This window comes from Cimex lectularius, unplaced genomic scaffold (genome assembly GCF_000648675.2).
Source record: "Cimex lectularius strain Harlan isolate CLEC.00 unplaced genomic scaffold, Clec_2.1 scaffold213, whole genome shotgun sequence".
In the NCBI taxonomy this organism is placed as follows: domain Eukaryota; kingdom Metazoa; phylum Arthropoda; class Insecta; order Hemiptera; family Cimicidae; genus Cimex; species Cimex lectularius.
Window position 1 is genome coordinate 630,459 of NW_019392753.1, and position 13,540 is coordinate 643,998.

The 13,540-nt window shown below is 33.6% G+C and overlaps 1 long non-coding RNA gene across 4 annotated transcripts in view; it reads left to right on the forward strand.

Moving 5' to 3' along the window:
- Positions 1-13,540, forward strand: part of LOC106669208 — a 487,453-nt gene that overhangs the window by 339,566 nt on the left and 134,347 nt on the right. For 2 of the 4 annotated variants that reach the window (XR_002910358.1, XR_001340902.2), the window contains exon 5: positions 4,758-4,784. The exons of 1 other annotated variant lie outside the window; for it this stretch is intronic. This is a non-coding gene — a long non-coding RNA (uncharacterized LOC106669208). The remainder of the gene's footprint in view (positions 1-4,757; positions 4,785-13,540) is intronic. One more of the 4 variants, XR_001340901.2, reaches the window with a different exon arrangement.

Genomic DNA, 13,540 nt, shown 5'->3' on the forward strand with positions numbered 1-13,540 from the left:
CTCTCTGGTAGCCCGTGCTTACGAGTTAGGATCCTCCCCGGTTTGCTGGAATCCTTGGGAGCGCCAGATCGTAGATCCATGTATACAATAGCTACGAGTTCTGCTATATGGTTACTGGATAAAGTCTCTTAGCATAAATGTAAATATGAAATATATGGCATCTGTATGAGACATGATCGCTTTTTAGTCAGATTTTAATTACCAAAAATTCATGCTTATAAACATACGATAGGGTATAAACATTCTATACAGAATGATCTGTAATAAGTATTTTTAAAAGCGAACTTCGATTTTTTGAGATTGGTTGATTTAATAATGTAGACCGTTTCTTTAGAACGACAAACGCTACGTACCCAATTTTCCCCGACTGAAAGCAGAAATGAGGGGACATCAGTACTAACTAAATGAAAAGTTGAATGCTTTTTCTTTATTATGCAACATTGACTTTGAAAAATTGTTGTACTAGTGCTTGCCACCTAAAACGTGCGATACCACACATCAAATACGCTGGATGTCTAATCCAGCCATTACTCAAAGAAAGCTGTTATTTGAGCTATATGTAACTAGTTCTATCTAACTAACTAATTCCATTTTGCTCCAAAAATAGCTTTGAAGAGGGATTAGGGACATGGACCGAAATGCATAAACGAATGAAATATATGGCATAAAAAATAATTGATGTTTTAGTTCAACAAAACCAACAACCAAGATTAAAAAACCTTCAAACCTTTAGAATTACAATTCAAGCGTTGGCATAATAAAGAAAATGCTTTTCTAAGCCTACATCACACCAGACCGCATCTCACGATAATAATTGCACAATTATATTATTAATAATTTTTATTTAGTTGTGTACTACAAATTGGTTTTTTCTTCACTCTTGTTTTAAGATATAGTTATTTCTTTTCTCAGTGTTTATTGTGTTATTGAATTAAAAAATACATCATTATTACAATTTTGTACGTATGGATTCTATCTCCATTCGCAGGTTTATGAGTAATTGAAACGCGTTTGAGCATTGTGCCATCTTCGGTGAAGAACTAGTTCTAGCAACTCAACAAATAACCCTGTGCCGGTTCTGCTTGAGTTCACCGATTCGCAGACTAAAACCCATCATCAACTCTATTTTATTTTAGTTGTACTGTCACGCGCCCAATAGGACCTAGATCACATTATCTAGATGGTAGTGTGGTTGTGACGAGGGAATGGGATTTTCGCTGGCAGGTGCAAGAGAGATCCCGAAATATAAGGACGATAGGAGAAAAGATTGAATACAATTTTAAATTAAATTCAATTATTTTGTTAAATGTTTGGTGATGTTATTCATGATACTCTTTCGTTATCCGTTTTATTTTATTTTAAAATTTTCTATGATCGTTTAAAATTCACTGAAGAGTTATTTATTTATTTGTTTCATTAAAATCCGTCGAGGAATATTTACTTTATTTTATATTCTTTATTCTGACCCAACCTCACAATTATTAATTACTTTTAATCATTGTTACAATTTATAATTTATAAGTAACCGTGGATACAGTCTTTTCGGACTCAATGGACCATCTTCATCAGCCCTAACTATTGGGTTGTCCGGAAAATAATGCAGGATTTTAAGTTTTCATTAAAAAAAATCTATATAAAATATTCTGTTTACGTTTACAGGATTACTCATTTGTATGAATGTCAACACTTATTAATCCTCTTCCAAATGATATTGTTTGTTTACCTCTGTAGCATTCCGCTACTTGGAAATAATTCAGTCATCCTTATAATGTCAAAGCGAGAATTTCGTACGATTTTCTTTTACGAGTTTAAACTCGGCCGAAGCGGAGCCCAAACGGCTAGAAACATTAACCAAGTCTGGGGCGAGGGTTGTGTTAATGAGTGCACTGTGCAAAGGTGGTTTAAAAAATTTCGGGAGGGAGATTTCAGCCTTGAAGATGAAGAAGGTCGTGGAAGGCCTTCCTCTCTTAATGATGATGTTCTGCGATCAGTGGTGGAAGAAAACCCCAAAACAACTGTTCGAGAACTTGCAGAGCAACTCAAAGTCAGTAAAACGACCGTCGCTGACCACCTCAAGGCGATTGGAAAAGTGAAAAAACTCGAAAATTGGGTTCCACACTCATTAAACGATCGCCAAAAAAATCAGCGCTTTGATGTTTGTGCATCACTTCTTTGTCGAAACAAAAATGACCCATTTCTGGCCAGAATTGTTACATGTGACGAAAAGTGGATTCTCTACGATAACACTAGACGTTCTGGACAGTGGCTCGACAAAGGAGAAGCTCCAATACATTTTCCAAAGCCCCCAACTCATCAAAAAAAGGTAATGGTTACGGTATGGTGGGCTTCATTTGGTTTAATACACTACAGCTTCTTAAATCCTGGCGAAACCATCAATGCTGAATCATACTGTAACCAAATTAATACCATGCATCAGAAATTGGCAGTAATGAAGCCCTCTTTGGTCAATCGGAAAGGGCCCATTTTGTTGCATGACAACGCTCGACCACATGTGTCACGTGTAACGTCACAAAAATTATTGGAGCTTGGCTATGAAACTTTGCCTCACCCACCCTACTCTCCGGACCTCTCGCCTACTGACTACCATTTTTTTAGACACCTGGACCACTACTTACAACACATAATATTCAAAAATCAAACGGAACTGGAAAATGCATTTATTGACTTTATCAATTCTAAAAATTCTGAATTCTACTCAGACGGAATTAATAAGTTACCAACACGTTGGGAGAAATGTATTGAGAGTATGGGAAATTATTTTGATTAAAGAACATTGCTTTAAAGTAACTAGTTTCTTTTTTTTTGTTTAATACCAAAATCCTGCATTATTTTCCGGACAACCCAATAATTACAGTCAAATTAAGCCTGTGTTCAACACGAATGTTATATGAATAAAAATAATTATTAAAAGCTCACTATGCGCAAAATTTCAATTCATCCAATAGTTTTTAATTTGGTTTTTGTCACATACAAATGAATATTGAATCTGAAACAAATAATTGTGTCCAGGTTCACGCTTAACATGGAATCGGCATATACGAATGAGACAACTCTGTAACAGACGCTACGGTTTACTCTACAAACTGTTAGCGACATCCAAGCTATCGACAAAAAACTTACAAATAACACAACGCTACTACAACCGATTTGGACATTTCATTCTAAAGTCCTCAGATCAGTTATAAATGCTCTTTATTATGTTAGCCCATTCAAATCTCCCTGTATTCTTACAAAAGGGAAAAATAACACTAATCCTGATACTTGTAAAAATATACAGATGCTGCCTGACAATGGGATACATCCCAAGCATATGGAGAACTGTGAAAGAGTTTTTATTCCGAAGGTTGCACGGAAAAACTACACAGATGTAAAATCATATAGACCAATCGGTCTAACATCCTTTCTATTCAAAACCCTCGAAAGGCTAGTTGAAAAACGTGTAAGGGGCAGCTATCTAAAAGGAAAACCCCTTCATAAATAACAACATGCCTATCAGAAAGGACAATCCTGTGACTCAGCACTACACCAAAGAACGATACACAGAGGATTTACTGAACAGCCAAAATGTAGCACTTACTAGTGCCTTCTTGGACATTGAGGGAGCATTTGATAACGCTTCCTTCGAAGCAAGGTTAATAACAGCGACGAACTGATAAAACCTCCTGCAGATGGATAGAATCAATGGTACAAAATTACTAGTTTACTATGATATATTACATATTTTTTTTTAGTTTGAGTACAGTAATTCTGTATATGTACAATTTTGTTAATTGTGTCACCATTGTACTTGTTTATGTATAGTAATTCTAGGATTTCACTTGTCTTACGGTTTGTCTTTACATCTATTATAATTGCGTTTATAATGTTTGCAACATGATTACTAAATTTTTGCAATAAATGTGTAATATTGTGCCGTTTTTACCTATGTCATTTTCATGGGTTTTCATCCTGTTTCTCAACGTTTTGGTTGGTCCTATATATTGTTTATTACAATATGTACATTTGACGCTGTAAACTACCTTATTTTTATATTTTTTATTAAGGCCATCAGGTGTAACTTTTTGACGTAAGATAAAAGTCCGGTAAATGAGAATGGCAAGACATTTCGAAATAGTAACCCCGTACCCCGTTAAGAAAAAAAAAAGGGAAAACTGTGAATTAACAAATTAACTTTAATTTAATATCAACCCCAATAGACTCCGTTACCGTTTTGCAGAGGTAATATAAATAATTAAATGAAATAACTCAAATATTGTCATTAGTCGGGGCGTCGCTATTTCTAACGATATTGCAATAATTTATCCACTCTTAATTTAAATTATAACCACAGATAATTCCTTATCGCATGAACTATTGCACTAATTATAAATAATCGTATAAACTGATTAAATTCGTTATAATTAACATATATATTTTGGTTTCTTTTCAAAGAAACAGAGAGTAGAATGACGATTGATACTATTCTAGTTTTCACAATTAATAATGAAAAATCGCCTTGGGATTATTATCAATAGTAGGAATTGGCTGTTTATCAAAGATAACTTACTGTGTAATCGCTCAACCAATTATAATCTGGAATTTTCTATTTTTTCACTTATAATAATTTTGCGTCTTCAACTAGATGTATTTTGCACTACGAATGCAAGTATTTCTTGTTTAAATGTATTGCTTTAAATGTTTATATACGATACTTAGAAATGTATGCAAATGTTTATATAATCGTCCTTTATTTTCAGATAGACTTTTCGCTGTTCTTCAATTTCGTAAGTAATACATCATTTTACTTTTCTGTTTGCAATGCTGCAAATTTACTTTTAACAGAGATTACTTCCTCCTAGATTTTTCTTTATAGATTTCTTCATCAGCTATATCACACCAATATGATGATAATGATGATGATTAACAGTGCACTAGGAAACGGAGGTTTACTATTCCACAAACATTATAGCCTTTTGCTTATTGTACTTTTCCTAATTCCTTAGTACAGTTAGCACAGGCTCGATCTCTATTTGAAGAAGTAGTAAGTCATTTTCAATACTTTGGTATTCTAGGGCATGTTCTCCTCATTCCAAAACCTACTAATGAGGACATCATAGAATTACCCAAGGTGTGTAGGTATTTTCTCAGATATCAATCCCATGAGTTTTTCCCTGTTTAATCATAGCAAAGTATTTGCAAGTATTGATGATTTTGGAACATGAATTTACCATGTCTGGCTTATCTAGATTCAGTCCTTTTCTCGTTTTGTTTTGTCTTGTCTTATTCCGCGATAGAGGATCCTATGTTTGAGCTTGTTATCCCGTTATGGGCGGATTCTATAGTTGATCATGCACATCCTCCCCTCTGGCAAGTTTGCCTGCTTGTTCCTTACCTGAAATCTCTTCGTACCTGGCGTGTGGATGCCATATGGATATAATATGGGGTATTGTTAGGTTGTTACGGTTTTCAACGTTTCGGAGGCTGGACCTAAAACTGTACGTCACAATAGTTTTACGGATGCTTGGGTTTGAGCTTATTGTTAGGCTGTTATGGTTTTGATATTTTTGAAAAAATTCACCTACTATTTTGTGTGTGATCTTTTTACGTGCTATTGCTTTTAAGGCCGCTTTGCTGTTTTGAATTTTTGACTGCAGATCCTCTTTTAAGATTTTCAATTGCTCAAACATTGCTATCCTTTTTTGGTGCCCTAGTGTATTTAGTTATACGTTTTCTTTTTCCACTTTGAGGTCAGTGGGATATTGAAAATGATGTTTCAAGCATTATATGACAATCGCCATTTGTAAGGAATGATTATTTGATTGTTGCATGCCCGAAATATTTATATCCCCGTTCCAATTTATTGGTTTCTGGAATTTTTTATGAGTTTATGAGCTTTTCCTATCTTCTTCTTTTATAAAAGTAAAAAAAGATTAACTTTTTTCTTGGGTATTTGATGGTGTGATTGTCATTCTCCCTGTGATGCATAAATATGCCAATTTTTGAACACGACTAAATTGTTGGGTGGTTTTTGTTGAAGTTTAGTACTGGTTAATTATCCAAAGAATATCATTGATTTTATTACTACCGTGTAAATACAATTTGTCATTTTTTGGTTTTTAATACCCACGATTTAGCTTGGTTTTTTTACCGGCCAATAATGATATATCACTTTTACTATGTGTTGTAGCTGATTGTTCCAAGTTAATTTCTTAGCAAAGGAAAAATATTCTAACCTCATTTGTAAACGGCGGCACTTGTAGAAACGGACTACTACTTCTATGTGAGTTTTGAGAGGTTAAGAATGTTTGTGTTAATGATAAGAACTTTATTTCTCTAAGAGGAGAGTCTCAAAATGTTGTCCGTATGAACATATGTTATTCTAAATCATTGTCACAGTGTCTGCACGAAATATCTGCATTATCGGGCACCAAATCATATTGAACATATATCTAAGAATAACATATTTTGGATAAATTGGATCAATCCGGTTCAACGACAATTGGCTCAATTCGGCGAGACTACGATTATACGGATTTTGGGCCCTACCAGTTCACACGGAGTAAGATAGAACAGAGAGATAGTCATATTTTAAACAATAGCCATATCTCAGAATCTGTGTTATCAATAATTCGAACTTCATTTTTAAATGTTAAACTAGAGGAAGTTATTAGCTGGATTACAACTCGAAGTTTTGAGCGACCATTTGTCGTCTCAAGCAGCCTTGTATTTATAATATTCTATTGTTGACTACAACGTAGAACAAAAAGCAATAAACCTCCAGTATAAATTTTATATATATCTCTCTCTCTCCTCTCTATCTCACACCCTCTCTCCGCCTCTCATTCTCTCTCGTCCGTTCTTATCGTTTGCGATATGTTTATCCAACCGTTGTTGGAACATATTCATCTTTTATGGTATCACGTTAATTCGATTCGAAGCCCCCTCGTATTTGTTAACAATCGTTTAACGACTTTGCTTATTTAGCTGATCCCGTATAAATAACGAGTTATGAGAAAATTGTCGGCCGAGATGAAAGCCGTTGTTAGGAATTGATGGCCGTTTAAACTTCCGCGAAGAGCCCATAAATAGGCGTTTTATAGATGTCGCATTGAAAAGAAAATGGAAAATTACTGATAAGAACACAAAACTTGACTCACTTTAGTACCATTGCCTTTTAATTTTTATGTTCCTCTCATTATTATTATTATGAAAAAAAATTCTTGATATTAACAACTTACAAGGGTCAGGCGACGGACGGTGGGATCACCGATTTTAATCAAATTTTCTTTGTGATACTGTATCGAAAAATATAGGACAATTCTCCCAGCGATCTTCCCAATAGGTCCAAAGAGCCGCAGAAAAAAATTACATAATTTTTGAACAGTATGTTTCTGTCTTTGTTGGGAATACTTGAATATTGTATATCAGTCAATGTATATTTTTTGTGTAGGGGAAAAAATGAATGCAAGAGTATTAAATGAAATCAGATTTACAAAAGCGAAAATCAATAAATTGTTCAACAAGGATTGTAGGTATTGAAATACATAATATGTGACCTAGAAAGGTAGCTATTATGACAAAATATGTTTTTTTTAACAAGAAACAAACTTTTGTCTCAACCAATACCTTACATAAAGATTAATTAATTGAAAGATGTTAATTGGTCAATCGGACCACGAAATTTAATGAATTTAATAAGATAAATTAAGTATATCTTCACTAAAGCTCTCGGTGAACATTTCATTTGTCGCCGAGAATCAAATAGATTACACGACATTTGAAAAATTGCAAGAAAGAGGGAAAATTCGAAATGTTGGGTTGAGAGTGGAAGTTGGTGTCCGAGTGGATCGAAGTAACGATAGCTCAAGTGATACAACAGCGGCGTTTTTAGCCGAAGGTCGTGGGTTCGAATCCCGCTCGTGGCACTGACTTTTTATCTCAACCAATACCTTACATAAAGATTAATTAATTGAAAGATGCTTTTGGTCAATCGGACCACGAAATCTAATTAATTTAATAGAAGAAACAAAGTTGATATTTGCATACTTTTTGGGAAAATAAAAAACGCATTTTTAGGAAGATCGCAAAAAAGTGACTGCCAGAGAACTTTACAGAGGCTTCAAACCCTATAAACTACACTTAAAACCATAAATAGGGCATCCGTAAATAAATTAGGACTGCTGGTATTAAATAAAATACAATAATCGATGAACTTTTGTTGAGTTCAACGACATCTTTCTTAGTTATAATGAAATGAAAAAATTGTTTATAAAGTTAAAAAATGAAAACGTTAACAGTTGTTATAACGTAGACTATGATAAAATCCGGAGGCGTTATGAATTTGTAAGTCCAGAATTCAAGGGTCATCGAAGGAAAAAATTGCCTCCAAATCTAACTCAAATATGTAAATAGTTTTATGGTTGCACAAAATTGGTAATTAAGGAAATTGATTTTAAACAATCCTAAATGAATCAGATTTTTAAAAAAATTATTTTTACCACTTGACTAGAAGCGTCGTTTGATTTTTGTACATTTTTATATATTTAATATTTTTCTCTTCGGACCTGCATGCCATTTTCTAATCTTAGAAAAATAATATTTATATAAAACACCCTTGAAATACAGGTAGAACAAAAAATAATATTTAAAATAAATATAAATATTATTAATTCATTAAATTTGTATTTCAGAAGAAAATTAATCCGAATCTTTTTTTGTCAAAAAACTATATTTTTACTGTGATGATGATGGATATTAAGAAGAAGGGGTTTTGTTCCCTAAGCACTAGACTTCTCGCTTATTATACTTTCCATGTTCCTTAGTTGAGAGCAATCGACTCGATCCTTCTTCGAAGAAGTATGTACTAGGTATCCCAGGTTGTGTTTCCAGTGAGCGGTTGCTTCGCGTTCGAAGATTAGTGGCTGTATTTTCCTCCTCATTGCATAATATACAAATGGAGTCATCATTGAATATACCCATGTTTTGTGGATGTTTCCCAGATGCCAGTGACCGGGGTTTATCCTATCATTCTTCTGAGTATAACTTTAGACCTCCCTAACATTACCCGTGAGTTTGGCAGTCTTATTGGGGGTTCATTTTCCTTTTGCGGAACCATTATGTGATGATAGGTTCAGGGCCCATGTAGCACCAGTGTGTCTGGTTTTTCGTTACCCACAATTCCCTTGTAAAATTGGATACTTTCATTGACTAATTTTGATGTGATTTTCTACATGCTAACGCTTTAATGTCTGCTTGACTATCCGAAATTATCAGGAATTATTGTATAGTGTATATGTTTTAATGAAATATGTATATATTTACATCTTGATTTTGATTTTTGTACTTGTTTATATATTTAATGTGTTTTATCTCGATCCTGCATATTATTTTCTTATCCCTGGAAAGAAAAGTAAATATATTGATATGTAACAACCTTGAAATACATATGCAAATGCTGAAAATAATTTGTAAAGAATATATATTTACTCAATATATTTAATTAGTTGAATTCGTATTTAAGTATTTGAACAGTGCTTAAAGTGAATCCGAATTTTTTTAAAAATATTTTAACAACTTTACCTGGAAAAGCATTCGTTTTTATAACTTTTATATAGCTATTTTTTTTTAATTCGCTCCTGCATATTAAAATCTAATATTAGATAAAACAACAATTATATGGATACACAACAGTTCTAGAAACACATGCGGAAAAAAGGCGGAAAACTATATTTAAAACAATATATTTACGTTAATTCTTCTCCTAGGGCTAATATGTAACAAAGATCGGTCGGATACGTATTATGTACTGTTCGACCGAGTTTGACTAAAAAAAGGTTTATTAAAATTAATGATCTGTCGTCTACTGCCGTCTCTTGTTAATGATATTTATTGGTGCTGGTTTTGTATTAAAAAGCAAAATATAACTTTAAAATTTTTCTGTCTTCATCATGAATTTTATTTTGAAACTACAAACGATATTAATAATCTTGACAAGACACATTTCTGTTTTCTTCATCACCCATGACGGGGGGGGGGTTCACAATATTCCAAACATGCTACATGTATAATAGAGACCACTGAACAGCTAAATATTGCTACTGTAAATGTTCGTTTAAATACTTTAAATATAATATTTTTAGCCAAATAATTATATTTTAACACAATGAATTGTTTTATTTATAAGGTAATTAGTTGTTTGAAGCCATTCAGTTCGCATTATAGATAGTAGGATATTTGATCATCATGACGTTTCAATGAGATCAATGCACGTACAATATTTCTATACATTTTACTTACAAGCCTATTCGATTGCTACGTGAATCAGTATTATTACGAGATGAACTTTTGAAGTATATTGTACTGCCTATGATGAACTCCGAAAACGTCACATCCTGAGGAGAGTTTCCCTCTATGCCCCGATAACACTGTTAAAACTGAGATATTTGTAGTTTTAATTTAAAAAAAGTTTTTCATTGAAATTATTCATTATGGTGGAAAACAACAGACACCAATGGGTTTGTTCCTTACACAGCGGCGCAGAGAAGTGAGATGAAAGGGTTCCAATGCAAAAAGATTGCTTTTAAAGAAAGCTGGGGATTTTTCATGATCCAATATCATCAATGATATTTTGTCAGTATCGAACTTGAGGAGTGACGTTACTCGATGGCTCAACAGTGGTGAACAATGAATGAGGTCAGTCATTACCCCAATCCCTGTGATCAATGCCGTCGTCCGGTTTGATGGCAATCTAGGTGGAACTCGCGTCAACATCCCAATCGTCATAGCTTGGTAATCCTCCCGCCGACCGATGTGTCATCATTTTACCATGTCCTGTGGTAGTGTTAATTCACCTACGGCTTCCCGTCCGTTCCGATTGATTGTATTGAAGTTGAAAAGTCATATCTCCTATCGATAGGTAAACACGCTGATAACGATTGGGAATTTTAAACCCTTATTTAAACCCTTATTCGGGCACATCTGTTGATGTTTATAAACTTGTTTTTTCGTGTTTTTTTAATCTTCTTTTTTTTTATTCCTTTATACAAATAAATCTTGATGTTTTCTCGGTGAAAACGGGTTTGAAGTACTTAATTAATTTTACTATCGGTTATATTAACTTCAATCGCTTTCTTTTTCAGTGTCGGATGAAATTAATTAAATATAATTAAAATTAAGAAAACCATTCAATCATAACATAAAAAGCAAGAAACCTTACATTTCAACAGATTGCTTTCAAAATCCCAAGCAAAATTTTTTTCGTCCTATATCATTCAAGGAAAGATAAAAATTTTTTGGACGGAAATCAGCAATTGCTATAAAGATTTGTTTGTTAATTACTTACTTAAAGTCGCACTCTTTCACATTTTCCAAACTTTGCAAAGTACATGATTGAAAACTGTCACACAACCCACTGAAATTGTCTAAACCAATGATAGGCATAAACAGATTACATTGTAAGATTATGTCGTAGTAAATGATTCAAGTGTAATAACTACGGGCGAAGAAGGACGTTTCAAATAATTAGAATGGAATAAATGTATATCGGTCATTTCGGAATAAAAATCTGAATACAAACGACTTAGAACTTAAAAGCAAAATTAATTAACTTCATTAATATTACTAATTACTAATTAATTTTATTAGGTTGCTTTGCCTTGGATGGTAGAGGGCTTCGGGGCAAGAGTTGATAAAGCCGGCAACTCCTTTACACTCCCTCTCCACGGACTTCTGTATACCATAGCTACTGTTCAAGTCCTTGTTTAAGCCGAGTTTTAGATATATCGATTACTACTCTGTGCTTTGTTCAGGACAACGATTATTTTAGTTTTAAATTGGCAATGATATCTAACCGACGAACTTTATATACCGTCATACGTGAAACTAGATATGCAAGAGACTTTTCCATTTCGTTCCGACAAACATATTAAATTCACAAAGTGAAAAGGAAAGAAATATAACATACATAGGGAAAATACGAGGTATTACATGAAGCCTCAATTTTAATGGCATTCATGAAACAACGATCACAATTTAATAACATATTTAAGGATTGCTGACCTTTGTATGATTATATTCAAAAATTACTATTACTACACAAAAATAGAGGCTATACAATACAATATAATATAATAAGCGCAGGCCAAGGATTTTGTAGTAAGACATGGTAAATCCAAAATTGGACTACTGGCTATATGCAACGATTAGGCGTTCGGTAACATATGTAGCACTACATAGTGTCCAAGAACCTTAGCAAAGAAGACACAGGATCAACTAAAAATAGTAAAAAGATTAGCATGTCTTATGTTTACGTGGGCTATTTCGTCGTTGGGACGTCGCATCATGCATACATCCATTAGATGGCAAACGACGTAGAGACTCTTAGAACGTATCGTATCATACGTATATATGATACGTGGTTTAAAACAATGTTAGAGCTATTTTTGTAAATAATTTTTGGAAATAGGTTATTGCGGATAGTTAAAGGGGAATGGGTTCATTGGATGAAAACGATGAATCTAGAACTGTGACTGAACTTTTCATCCAATGTTTCTGCAAATTAATAACCGTCTACACGTTAAATCTACTGTCAAAAAACCTTCAAAAAATGTACACTGATGAGCATCTTGCCATTTGAAATACTTTAGCTCGTATTCGTTCCTAACACTGAGTTAGATCACAGTTTTTTGATTCATGAGAAATTAGATTAAAAAATATGGTGAGAAGGAACGGAAGTTAATCGCACCCTGTATATTTTTTTACCAACGTTATCACTGTGTCTAGTGAAGAATTACAAGGTTACAAGGGTAAAAATCGTAAATTATGAGTGAAATAATGCAAGCCTACTTTCAGCTTTGTTTCCACTTGTTATTATAATTCTTGCATTCCCAGTACACTAGGTGTACACTAGACAATACCAACAACCACTCGGTAACATGGGCTCAAATTTATCGTTTGATGTTCATCCAGTTGTCTCAGATCGTCACATGCGTCCAATTAAGCCCGGCCGATAATCTGACACATGATTAGCACCCGAATTACGTGCGTCACACTGCGTGAAATATGTATGAATATTCATGCAGAGAGGAGGGCCGTTGTTTACACTGAATAAATTAATGTTTTATTTATTTTTTCGTCAAATGTTTAAGCATATATGATTCGTTACTGTTGGAGAATGAACGGGGTCGATCATAACGATAGGTTTTACAATGGAACACCCTGAAAACTAAAGAAAACAAAGTTGTAAGGAAAAATGCTGTGTCTTTGAAACAAGAGAGTTCCATTAGTAAATTTGCATTTGCTGCGTTCGCAGGCCTTGTGGAAAGTTTCTCGATTTATGTATTCTTGTTTCTTTTACCTGTGCATCTGAGAAAGTTCATGTCCTGTGGTTAAACAAAATTATATATTATAATTATTTTGCATATTGTTTAAAAATAAAACATATTATTATTATTGTTTCTGTATATTCATCTTTTTTTATGGGGGTGATTTGTCACAACCCCTGTTTTAAAATTATATTGCTTTGCGTAGCTACTACTTAACT